The sequence below is a fragment of the Miscanthus floridulus genome, chromosome 10 (assembly GCF_019320115.1).
Source record: "Miscanthus floridulus cultivar M001 chromosome 10, ASM1932011v1, whole genome shotgun sequence".
NCBI lineage: Eukaryota > Viridiplantae > Streptophyta > Magnoliopsida > Poales > Poaceae > Miscanthus > Miscanthus floridulus.
Genome location: NC_089589.1, coordinates 87,456,162 through 87,470,399, shown reverse-complemented (window position 1 = coordinate 87,470,399; position 14,238 = coordinate 87,456,162).

Sequence of the window (14,238 nt, the reverse complement as noted above, 5' to 3'; positions counted from 1 at the left end):
TCGCACCCCCACCGCGCGTGGAGCGACAACAGGCGAGCGTATGAGAGCAAGTTTAATAATACAGCCAGCAAACTGGCTGTAAGGTTCATTGCAGCCTTCTCTTAGCTCACTCATACAGTAGTTGGCTCTTTACAGTTAATACATGGCCCACTTATCTCTCTCACAGACTTTCTTGGTTCTCGTGCCCAAACCGGCTGTAAGTTTACAGCTCGCTTCTCCTCTTTCTCCTCCCCTCTCTCTTCCACCTCAGCATTTAGTCGGCTTACAGCCTGCTATTATACTTGCTCTGACGGAGCTCCCCACCCCTTGGTCTACATCCAGTGCCCCACAGTATTTCCGGCGACCTAGCTGGGGTAGGAGCCTGCCAAGGCCGGCGGCTCTCTTGACGTTAGATATCGCTTTATAGAGTTTTTTCCTTATATTGGGTCAACATTAGTATGGGGCTCTTAAAATTGGTCTAGGCCAAAGGCCAAATTTAAGTGTCAGAAAAAAAACTTTTCGATTTTGAAAAGTTACAATTACACCTCAAATGAAAATACAAAGAAGAAAAATAGGTAGGTGGGAAGCGGCTATATAGTAGATCCGAACGGCCTTACCCTTTATAGTAAGTGCAGTTTTTGTATTTCTTTTTCCGGCAACAATGCAATGCTAATCGCGCTGATTTGCTCGCGCGGGAAGAGTTCGCGGCTTCCGAGGCCCAGGCCCAATACCGACCACGCGGCTTGGAAAATAAGGCAAATCTGCCCCTCCCTTGTTTCTGGAACCATCTACGGCTGTTGTGGAGCCGCCGCCAATCGGGTAAATGTAGAACAAAAAAGGAAAAAAAAAAAAAACAGGCAACTACGGCTTCTTGGACGGCGCCGCCGGCTTCCTGGGTGCCACCAGGCTTCCCTGGACGGCGCCTCCAACACCTAGTCAGCCGCAGAACAAAAGAAGCCAGAGAAAAAACAAATCACAGTCAGGTATGGAGAGCTGATTTGCCTACTCCAAAAGGTATTCATAATACTCCATCTCAGAGCACATGTACTTGTCTGCATATCCATCATGGACCTTGGGGATTAATATCCTTTCTGCTACAATTTGTAAAGGAGAACTATGGTTTTAGGTACTAGCATGTATTTGTTCAGAAAATAGGAAAACATGCATCTGCAGTTTAAGCTGATTGGTTTTTGGTTTGCCATCCCATCAGAAGAAAACATTTGCCATATGCAGTTTCCCTAGTTTGTTCCTGGGGAAAAAGAGATTTAAAAAAGCATGGAAATGCAAAAAAAAATTATGTTGCTATTTGAGAAGACATTATTGTCTGAAACTAGTAGTATTATTGCTTGATATGAGAAAACCTTATATTGCTCCAAGGGCTTTGATTGGTTGGCATGTATTGCTGCTGAATGCTCATTATTGATGCACCCAAGTAATAAAAAACCAACTGCAGAAAACAAAACTCATTTTGCATTTACCCAAGCAATTGTTGGTGCACCCAAGTAATTATTGCTACACCAATGTATTCAGAAAATTGGAGGTGCCTTATGTTGCCAAAAACAGTAGGTACTGCATGTATACATTCACAGAAATGGGCAATATATTCAGAAAAAGAAAAACATGCAGTAAGGTCATCTCCAGAAAAAGGAAACACATTTTCATCTACATTTTCCTAGAGCACAACACTATACTTCTAGTACCTAGCAAAAAACACACATTTGCGTGCTTACCTGCATAGTGTGATTGGTTTTTGTTGCTTCTCTGTACATGACCTGCTTTTAAAAAAAAAGGATAACATGTGTCAGATATTGGGTGCTCGATGGAGATTAATAAAAAATGATGTATATGTTAAAAAAAATATAAACCATATGTTGCCTATGTGAGAAGACATTATTGTTTCATAGTAGTACCTATGTTGCTTAAATAGAGGTGCCTATGTTGCCCCAAATCAGTACCACCTTGTGTTAAAATCATAAATATCACTGCACTAACACATTATCTTTTCATTTCTAGGCGACGGAGTAGAACAAGCATTATGGACTTAAATCTCCCTCCACCAGAATTTGACTATGATTTCCTAGATGCAATGTTTCAAGATCCAACAGATGCATGTGATCCAGTATTCTGCACTCAGCAACTACCCAACCAACAGGATGTGCCTACGGTCTCTGAAATCAGGCTATCGTTTGAAGAAGCAAGAATAGAGGATGTTCCTGGAACCTCTAATGGTGATGAGTAGCTAGCTGCTGGTAATGGTACAGTGCAAATAATCCCTGATGAAGTTGGTGAAGAGGTCATGTCCACACCTCAGATACCGTTCAATGGACAGACATTTGGTACTAAAGTGGAAGCGAGGGAGTATTACAACGCATATGCTAAGAGAGTGGGTTTCTCCATCCGTACAGGCACCCCTCGTAGAGCTGCTGTGACAAGGGAAATGTCCAAAGTTCAGTTCGTTTGTAACAAAGAAGGTAGTGGGAGGAAAAGGAAAGATGAGAAACCAATCGAGGGTGCTGCTGATGGTACTGAGAATGGTGATTCTACTGAAGAAGATACATAAGAAGAGACAGACAAAGATGAGGAAGATGCTGAGAAGAAGAAAAAACTTGACGGAGGAAAGAAAAGAAAAAGGGAGAAGATGCAATACACAAATTGCAAAGCAAGAATAGTTGTGAAGCTAATAGGTTCAAGGTGGAGAGTGATTGACTTCATTCCAGATCACAACCATGAACTTATTTTGAAACCTTCACTGAAAAAGTTCCTGAGGTCTCACAAAGGGATCCCTACGGAGGAAAAAGACTTTGTTAGGTTGCTTCATGGGTGCAACTTAACCACAGGGCGCATAATGCAGCTTATGTCAGAGTTCTATGGCTCAGCACAGCTTACCCCATATGAAGCTAAAGATGTGAGCAACTTCTGCTCCACTATCCGAAAAACAGAAAAGTTCAAGGACATGCAGCAAGCATTAGATCACTTTAGGGTGCTGAGAGAAGAAGATCCTGTTTTTTTTTCTACAAATTCAAGTTGGATGATGAACATAGATTTCAAAACTTGTTCTGGGCTGATAGTGCATCGAGGCATGCTTATATCGAGTCCTACCACGATTGTGTCATGCAACCTACATGACGAATTTGTATGACATGCCATTTGCACCGTTTATTGGGATCAACAGACATGGTCAGACATTCTAGCTGGGGTGTGCCTTCCTAAGGGATGAAAAGATACCTAACTACAAATGGTTGTTTGAGACGTTTCTAGAAGCCATGGAAGGCAAGGCACCGTTGAACATCATAACGGATCAGGATGCTGCTATGAGAAGTGCTATCACACTTTTATTCCCAAATGCAACACATCGGAATTGTCGCTGACACATTATGGATAAATTTTCAGGCACAATAGGACCATGTCTTGCTGGAAATCAAGAGCTAGAAGAAGAATTCACAGATTGTATTAACTACACAGTGACTCCGGAGGAGTTTGAGGCAAAATGGTATGACATGATAAGTAAGCATGGCCTACATGACAATGAGCATTTTAAGCATCTATATGACCTCAGGCAGTGTCTTGTCCCAGCATATTATATGCACTGCTTCTTCCCGTTCTTGCAATCAACTCAGAGCAGTGAGGGATTCAATGCACTTTTGAAGAAGTATGTGAACCCCAACATGTCTATCCTGCACTTTGTTGAGCAAAAAATTCAGGACAAATGCCTTGTTGCTCAAGATGGACAAGACTTTAGGACAGATGAAAAGGAACGGAGGAGATGGTCCAGGTATCTAATAGAGAAACACGCTGCTACTGTGTACACTAAGAATCTATTCTATAGATTCTCAAAGGAATTTGAAAAGACAGTTGACACTACTAGAAATATCCACTTCTACGACGAATAGCTTTTATCACTAAAAGAGCCAAATTTATCATAATTTTAGTTCTATAACGAATTTATGAAGAAAAATGGTTCGTCACAAAAGTCATGTCACATTTGAACTTTTATGGCGGTTTTTGCAAATCGTCATAGAAGTAACTTGATCTATGATGAAAAACAGAACCTCATAGAACTATTTTGGCATGCGTGGCAGGGGGGCTGCCACGCTGGTGGGTGCTTCCGTTGAAGATGCTTTCCACGTGTACATGCTATAGCCGGTTGCATTGGAGATGGTTCGGGTACGTGTCACCTTCTTATTGCACAACGTGGACATCTCTGGTTCTTGCACGTTTCAGGTTCTTACTGGACCACGTGTTGGTTCATTGTTGTTCCACATGTCAGTTTTCTACTGACACATGTGTCGTGTTGCCGTTGGATCACGTGTCACTTCTTCATTGGACCATGTATCATATTATTATTGGTCCACGTGCCTGTTTCTTATTTGATCACGTGCCACGATGTTGTCCGTCCACGTGTCATATTTTTATACGTCCACGTGGCTTGACGATTTTCTTCCACGTGTTGGATTTTTAATAGCCCACGTTTTATGCCCTGGCTAATTCACGTGTCATGCACTGGTGGATCCATGTGTCGTATTTTTATTTGATCACTGCATGTGGCATGTCCTGGTTCTACCGTGTGTAGGACTAATTACATCAGACAAGTAATTCAAGATCATCACTACTACATAGATTGACAACATAATTATTCAAGCTGGTAATCAAATACCAACAATTAATATTTCACACGTCAGCAGCAAGCCCCTGACAGAGTATCACCACAACAAACCATCACATGAGTCCACACAACAGACCACAAATGTTCACCGCATCAAGCCGCGGGAGTTAAAGACTGAGAGTTAATTACCAGGAGAGCTTAAGCGCATGACTTGCTCACAAAGCCTATTGTACTCCTCCTGTTGCCATTTCTTGAATTCCTCAAACTCCTTTTCAGACTCTTCTGTCTTCCTCTTCAGTTCATCCACAAGTTCGACGAGAGCAGCGGTACTTTCCTATTCACCAGCAAGCTGCTCCCGAAGTGTCATCTTCGTCGATGTCTCTGCTCTGGTGGAGCTTCTCAGGATACCAACATTCTTCAAAAAAGGGGTTTTCTTGCTTGCCTGGTAGGGGGGCATGCCCTGGGAGAGACAGAGGACCTTGGAAACAACATCAGCACTAGTCATTGGTTGCTACCTATCAGCAACAGGTTCTGCTTGCATAGCTTCCATAGCTTCCTGCGAAATTCAATCAGTAAAACATTAGGTTACAGATAATGGAAGCGGGCTTCAATTGAAAACCCATGAGATTAATTCATAACAAGTAATGCATAGGACTTTCTCAGCCTACTACTGATAGAGATTATATAAGCACAATGCATAGGTCTTTTGTAGCCTACTGTGGATAGAGATTACATAAGCACAATATACAGGTACCATATTGATTGGTGTAAAATTACAACTACAAAATTAAATAATGTTTCCACATTAGGCTCCTGCTGCGTTTTCTTCTTTTATGGCAATGGGTTCAGTAGATTTCAAGGAAAGCAAATGAAGGTATTTACAACTGCTGCTCTTGCAGCATCGCTCATTCCTATTTTCGTACTGGTATGGAAGTCTTTGAAGACTTTCATAGCATTAACATCTTTATTAGGTCGACCATGTTGTTCAAGTCCTGGATCATCATGTTGTTCATCAAGTCCTTGATCGTGTTTTGCGGCCTTCCTCTTGTTCTCCTTCTGTTCACATTGCACATGAGTTTCTCTTTATATTTATACAAAGGCAAGAGTAACAATAAAACACAACCATCACTTATAAATGTTTGTAGCTAGACAACATAGGAGCGAGATCCTGTAGACTGGTGGTACTTCACTTTTGCATGGTTTTGCTTGTTCGTTTCAGATGTTTCCTATAGCTTCATTTGTGTTAGACTACAGCACAAGTAGACCATAGCAAGACTAGACAGGAAATCGATGGGTTCACACACACCTTGTTCTTAGGACTAGACCAAGTCTCGATAAGTTCACACCACTGTGCATCGCTCATGGACAAGACAGGAAAGGTCATATGGATCTGATCAGTAGGGATGCCATTGAAGTAGGTTTGCTTCAACATATAGCATGCCTGCCGTACCCCACACTGCAATACATTCTAGCAAGCTTATTGTGTTTGTGGGTGAGCCTTGTCAATGTCCAGCCTTGACTGCATGTAGTAGTGTGAATGAAAAGTAAATCTGTTAAAGTTGCTCAAAGCAGAGTTGAATGTCAACAGAGGATACCCATACATAAAGTTAGCCTCTCAACAAAATTTTTGTAATGGATGACACCAAAGGGCTTCTTGTTGTTGGTGTTTCTTAGCGTAAGCAGAGGAATCCGCAAGCGCATGGATATACCGTTGTAGCACTTCACCCGAAAGTATTCAGGGTATCGTATTTTTCTAAAGGAACAGGTGTGTAAGTCTCTTAGCTAGTTTACCTAAAGAAAACAAGTGAAAGGTAGCTTGGGTAGTGAGATTTTTCTAAGGGTAGATATCTTAAGCAAAGTTAACTTTGACACTATAGACTTACTTCGGGCACCGACGTACACCTGGTCTGCCAAGCGATACCGGCCTGTAGCTCTACGTCGAACCTAGACACCACGTGGGGGATTATAAGGGATGGACATGGCTATCACCACCTGCCGCCTACCCCTCAACCACGGGGAACGAGGCAAACGAAGATAACTTCTAGCCTAGACACCACGTCTATGCTATCGACTATTACTCTAGCGCACATGCAAGGGTTATCCGTCTCTATTAGGGCCCTTCTACTAGAGTACCCACCATAAGGACGAACGATGAACTCGCAAGTTTATAATGCACAAAGGCATCTTTCTTAAGAAATCAATGCCGAAGTTAAACACGAACTTCTTACTCCAAGTAGTAAGACGATTGTAGAGGTACAAGTGGAGAAGTTGCCTTAGCCTTGGATGCTCAATGGTCTCTTGTTCATATTCTAGATCTTCATCATCATCTTGATCAAATATGGGTTGTAGGTTATTTCCATGAGCTGGAGTCGAATCAGCTGCTGCTGACTGTGTAGGTGCGGCACTGCCACCATCAAGTGTGGCACTACCGCGCTCTGGAGTTGCAGTAGGTGTTTGCTGTAGTGTAGCATTAGGTATGTCAGTGGAAATTGGCGCAACAACAACTTGAGGAATCTCCACTTCAGTGGTTTCATCTTCTTGTGGTCTAATATCACCAATTGCCAATTGCTTGATTGCTTCACATGGTGGATCCTCCTTTCCAACAATACTTGAATCAACTTGCTCTACTTGAGAGCCATTAAATTCATCAAATGTCACGTCTACCGTAATCTCAACTCTCCTAGAGGTTTTGTTGAAGACACGGTAGGCATGCTCATTTGATCCATAACCAAGAAGAAAACCTTCATCAACTTTAGGTGCAAACTTAGAGATTTTGGGTTTCTTGTTAAGTATGAAACACTTGCACCCAAACACTCTAAAGTAAGACATCTTAGGCTTGTTACTGGTTAGAAGCTCATATGAAGTTTTCTTCAACTTCTTGTGTAGGTAGAGGCGGTTGATGGCATAGCAAGTGGTGTTGACGGCGTCACACCAAAAGATGTCCGACGTCTTGTACTAATCTAGCATTATCCTTGCCATGTCAATGAGTGTATGGTTCTTCCTCTCTACTACACCATTTTGTTGAGGGGTGTATGGAGTTGAAAACTCATGCTTGATGCCCTCTTCATCAAGAAATTCCTCAACTAGAGTATTCTTGAAATTGGTCCCATTGTCGCTTCTTAGTTTCTTGATGGGAAGACCAAACTCCTTGTGAGCTCTTCTAACAAATATCTTCACCTTCTCTTGAACTTAGCACTTGTCATGCAAGAAAAATACCTAAGTGAAATGGGAATAGTCATCAATAATAATAAGACCATATTTGTTACCTCTTATACTTAGGTAGGTGACTGGTCCAAAGAGATCCATATGTGTTAGCTCTAATGGTTGCTTGGTGGTCATGATGCTCTTTGGTGGGTAAGGTGCTCCAACTTGCTTTCCGGCTTGACAAGCACTACAAATCCTATCTTTCTCAAAGTGAACATTTATTAGTCCAAGAATGTGTTCATCTTTTAGAAGTTTGACCAAGTTCCTCATCCCAACGTGGGCTAGTCGGCGATGCCAAAGCCAACCCATGCTAGATTTTTCCACTAAACAAGTCTCAAGCTTAGCTTTACTTTTGTTGAAATCAACTAAGTAAAGCTTGTTCTTTAATTGACCCATAAAGACAATAGAGGAATCCTCCCTTCTAAAGACTTCCACACCCTTATCCGAAAAGGGACAATTGTAGCCCATCTCACACAATTGAGAAACGGACAATAAATTATAACTCAACGAATCAACATGTAATACATTTGTAATTGAATGCTCAAGGGTTATAGCAACTTTATCGAGACCAATCACATCCCCCATTAAATTGTCTCCAAAGACAATATTTTTATTTGAGTGCGTCATCGGAGAATTTGATGAGAACATACTCCTTTATCCAATCATATGATTTGTACATCCACTATCAAGCACCCAACTTGATTCACCGGAGGAGTATGCCTACAAAACAAGTTTAGTTGCTAGATTTAGGTCTCCAATTTGACTTGGGGCCTTGCATGTTAGTCACAAGAATCTTAGGAACCCAAATAGAAGTATTCCTATATATGTTGGTTTCCTTTCCAACATATTTTGCAACCACTTTCCCACTACTGTTGTTCCTCAAAACAAAGCATGATGTCAAGCTTTATCGAGGTGCATAAGTCTTCGGTTAATAGTCATACTTATTCTTGGTGGCCCACACTAATTCCTTAGGCTTCTGGAAAACATGTTTCTCCTAGTACACCTTCTTCTTGGGTTTAGTTTGATCAGGAGCAGAATTGGTAGCCTTCCCATTTTTGTGGGGCGCGACACTGCCGCTCGGGGACGCTACATTGCCGCGGTCTATGCAGACTGATTTGTACCAATTTTGCCCTTCCTTTCAATCTGCACACACTCATAGCCATTCACTATCCTTCTTCTATTTGTCTTGGCTCCTTTTGTGTGTCCAAGCTCATGCTTGATTGAAGGATGCCTTCCTTGCTTGAATTGTGGCCCTTTTGATTCATCATTCTTCTTGTCATTGGATTAGGTCTTACCTATCCACCCTTTTCCAATGACTTCAATGAGCCTAGCTATTTCCTTTCTCATAGCCTCCATATTTGCAAGGTTAGTGGAATAGGCATTCAAATCAAGATTAAAACATTTTCCACAACCATGACTAGTGGAGGGAGTAGAGGTTTCCTTTGCCTTAGGGAGATGTGAGTTGCTATCCCAAAGAATGCCATATTGCATCTCAAGTTCTTTTTGCTTTTCATCCAAGTCATAATACTTTTTTTTGAAAGCTTTATTTGCTTTCTTTGTAATAGCATGGTCCTCTTGCTCTTTGGCCAAAGCCTTGCACAAGGATTCCACCTCTCTTCTCTCTAATGCAAGAGCTTCTTTTCTAGCAATGTAGAGATCCTCTTATTGGATAAGAGTCTCTTCTCTAGATTCTAGCTCAACTTGGACACTCTCTAAATCCTCCATTAGCTTAGTGATGAATAATTTGGTCTTTCCATCCAAATTTTTAGTTATCATGTTTTTTTCTTCATCACTAGATTCATCATCACTAGAGCTATCACTAATATCACTACTAGAGATATCACTGGGAGGTAGAGGAGATTTGGCCTTCGATTTGGATTTTACCTTCTCACCCTTTGCCATGAGACAAATGTGAGAGGAGTAGTAGTCATCATCAGATATGTCGTTGAAGAGCCTTGGTGTAGGGGATGACTTGTGAATAGCAATAGTTGCAACCTTCTCATCCTCTTCACTTGTGCTCTCTTTAGTTTAGTCATATTCATGCCCAATGTGAGCCTCTCCCATGTACTTCTTACTCTTTTTATGGTTGTCCTTCTCCTCTTTCTTGTCCTTCTTGTATTTGTTGTCCTTGATCTCATATGGACACTTGGCAATAAAGTGATCGGTGCTTCCACAATTGTAGCATATCCTCTTTTTCTTGTTTGAAAAGCTTCTCTTCACTACCTTGTAGCCTTGCTTCTTTAGCCCCTTGTGATACCTCTTCATAAAGAGAGCAACATCATCAACTTTCTCATATTGATCATCATCATTTTCACTTTCACTTGAAGATGTTGTGGTCTCTACTCTTTCTTGAACTTGCTTGCTTGCTTTGGGCTTGCTAGTTGGTTGATCTTGGACTTGCTTGTAGAGCCTTACTTGCTTGATTTGTTGGCCTTGAGAGCTACATCTTTGATCTTGATGTCCTCTAACTTTGCTTGCAATTCTCCAAGTTTCTTCCTCTTATTTGCTTCTTCTCTTTGCATGTCAAAGGTCAAGATCCTCCCAAGTACATCATTTGGTGTGAAGTACTCAAACTTCTTTTTGTCTCTAATTAGAGACTATGGTCTCATTTCTAGGTGAATAAGCTTCCAACATAATCTTGACAACTTTGTGATCATCTAGCTCATCACAACCATAGCCTCTAATCTTGCCCACCATCGTCATCAACCTATCAAACATCTCTTGTGGCCCCTCTCCATCCAAGATTACAAACCGGTTGAGTTTTGACATCAATAAGTCAATTCTTAGCTTTCTCACTTTGTCAACCCCTTCACGTGCTAGGTGCAAAGTGTCCCATATTTACTTGGCAATATCAACTCCAATCACTCTATTGTACTCATCACCATCCAAGGCACTAAGCAACACACTTGTGGCTTGACCATTGAGGTGAATGATTCTCATCTCTTCTAGTGTTGGGTTCTTGGGATCAACCGGTGGCTCAAATCCATTGCAAACAATCTCCCAAATGCCAGGGTGAAGACCTATAAGATAGGCTCTCATCAAGTACTTCCACTTGTCAAAGTTAGTCCCATTGAAATGAGGTAACTTGCCCACAGGCACATTGATAAAAGACCTCTGATCATGGTTAGTCATAGGAATAGAAGAATAGTTAAAGGATACGGCAGCATATTTGTTGTTGTCGGCCTTGCCCTTCCCTGTCTTCTCCTTCTTGTTCCCCTTCGACACTTGGTATGACTCATCATCATCTCTATCTTCGGAACTACTTGATATGCTTGATGATGCACTTGTTGCCTTCTCTTCTTCTTCTTTCTTCTTCCTATCTTCTCTTCTTTTTCTTCTTGCTTCTCTCTTGAGCCTTCTTTCTTCTTTCCTTTGCTTCTTCTCCTCTAACCGTTGCTCCTCTTTATTCTCTCTTGCTTCTCTTTTTAGCTTTCTTTCTTCCTTCCTTTTTCTTCTCTCATTCTCATTGAGAGCTCCTTCAGCATCGGTAGCCTCAAGATGTGGTAGCGTGGTGTTGCTTGCTGTCAATGCGCTCAGCTCGCTGCTATCCATGTCGACATCCACCCGCTTTGTGCCACTAGTTCCTCCTCTGGGCTCCATACCTCATGCGGTGAAGCGTATATGAGGTTTTATCAAATTTCACCCTACGGCACTGCCGCTCTGGAGGGCGACACTACTGGACCGCGGCACTGGTGGGCTAGAACAGCGGCACTGCAGCACCTGTAGACAACTTTGAGTCATAGTTCAAAATCCATAAACAAAAACTTAGATCGAAGAAATTTTCTAGCTTACTGCAGGTATGACAATCATAGATCAAGAGCTAGAAGTAGTAGGAACACCACACACAAGTAGATCGACTAGAAACCGTAGAAATTACCTCAACCACAATATGTCATGCAAGTAATGTAAATCAAGCACAAGTGACACAATGATTTATCCCATAGTTCGGCTCACCACCAAGGCTTGCCTACCTCCACGTTGTTGAGGTTAGCCACTAAGGCTTAGGGCTTTCCAACCCTTCCTTGTTCTCAAGTCAAGAGACTTAACCCTTGAGATGAGGGGTGAGTTTACTAGCTTCAAGAGATGGTTACAAACCTCTTGGGGCTGCCACACAAGTTGGCAAGCTCCATGGGCGATGCTCTAGCCGACTAGGAGCCAAGCTCCAAGAGTAACAAACACAACCACCTGCCAAAACGTGAACCAAGTGCTCTTTGAAGTTGGGGAATCAATGGAGCTGCTCTCTAATCGAGTTTTGGACCCTTTTCTCTCAAGGATTGATGGGGAAATCAATGGACTTACTTAGGGGCTTGAGGTCAACAATGGAGAGAGAGAGAGCTCCTTCTTTGTTTTGAGCGTGCTGAAGTGAGGAAGAAGAGGCAGAGTACCATTGGGAAGGAAGGGAAAGGGTACAAATACCCCTAGCCCCCAATGGTCACTTAATTCATGGCAGTGCCATGGCTCAAGTGCAGTAGTGCCTCTCTTCAAGTGTGGCAGTGCAGCAACACACAAGACAACAAGGGTAAGAGTGAAGTGTAGACTGTCTTTTCTATGAATCTAAGAATGCATGTGTATGTTTGAGCACTTGGTAGCATATATTAGCTTAAGCATTGTGTCCCCCTTTATAGTATAGCTTTTCCTATACTCAAATTCAAAATATAAAAGAATTTAAACCTCCTTTGAGTTTGAAGCCATCTACATTTGTAATCGGAGGCTCCCCCGTTTTGTGTAGCATCCTCGAATATGAATTCCTTGCTTGTCATCTCGATAAATCTCATTAGTTCTCTAATTACGTGGTCATTATCACCAAAACCCACAATTAGGGCTTGACTGCACTTTCAATGTAGAGGCAAACACATATCCAAAAAGAAATAGAGAGTAGATAATAATAATACCATAAGGCACTTTATTACACAATCAAACTAAACACCAACTTTTGACTAGCTAACACAAACTCAACCACTCTAACCATTTGAGCTAAACAAATGACCTAAACATTTGACCTAACCACTCATGCCTTATCATAACCTATCTCACTCTCACTTCCTAGGCTTGGTAACATAATGATTTAAAACATTTAAATCGTGTTGTAGGCTCTTGCAATGAAAGTGTTCTTCGTCAACCTTCTGCTCTAAAGTATGAACAAAATCGGTAAGATCTTCAATCTTCTTCTACAGGAGTGCCATGATCATCCGTGGGCGCTTCTCCTCATTCTCTAAAATAGTTGACAGCACGCTCCTCTTCTCCTTAGGAGGAACAATCTTGATCTACTCTGGCATAGCCCAAACTCCATCAATGGTTGTACATGGGGTGACCGACTTATACTTCATGCATGTAACATCCCCGAACTTATTGGTCTTCACTCCGGTCAGTACCTCGTGCCCCTTTGGAGGAAGGAGGTTAATCTCCTTCGTCACCTTGATCAACTTTAGGACATCTAGTTGAAGCTCTTGTTGGCATGGCTTGTCTTCAAGAAATAGACGTCAAGGTGGCGGAGTGATCACTGGACGACAGACAACTTGGACGTAGTGAATGGGAGCTATCTCTTTTGGAGGAATGACGCTCAGCGCAAGTGCATCGGGCTTCTTGTTTAGATCAAACCCGAAGGGGACGATATCTACTGGCCATTGGAACTAGGGAGTAGGAGAGCTTTTCTGTAGCTAGAGGCGGAAGGCTTTGATGGAATGATTATGAAGGTAGGCAGGGGCTCTTTTATATAGGGGGGACAACTTGTAGTAGGGGTCAAGATCTATCCATTAGGGTCTCGTAATGAAGGAATATGCGAATGCGGCGAAAAACTTTGGGATTGTAGAGGGGAAGGTTCTAGAATACACGAGAGAATCAACCGGGCACAAGGCGACTGCCAGGTGGACCAGCCGGTCTATAGGTGGGACCGGCTGGTCCCACATGGTGGCCTCCTATGTAGATTTTCTCATGGCGGTTTCTAATCCCTATCTAATCCCAAAAAGTATATTTATCCGATACGAAACATAAAAAGGATGGCAATGGTGTAAATCTATGGTAAAATTAGAAAATCTACCTCATCCAAATCCTCAGGTGGTTTTTTCGGTTCTAGAAAGATCTTGATATGGTGACCATTTACCTTGAATAGCGTACCTTCATCATTTTGAAGTGTTACCGCTCCATGCGATGAAGTGCTTATTACCTTGAATGGTCCTTCCCAATTGCTCTGAAGTTTTTCATGCCCAAATAATTTAACCATGGAATTAAAAAGTAATTCCTTATCTCCTGGGGTGAACTCCTTCTTCTTGATCCTCTTATCATGCCATCTCTTTGTTCTCTCCTTATATATCTTGGTGTTGTGATATGATTTTTCATGCCATTCATCAAGCTCAGAGAGTTGCATCTTCCTCTTGGCTCCTACGGCTTCAAAGTCCATGTTCCATCATTTTATAACCCAGTGAACCTTAAATTCTAGCTCAACAGGTAAGTGA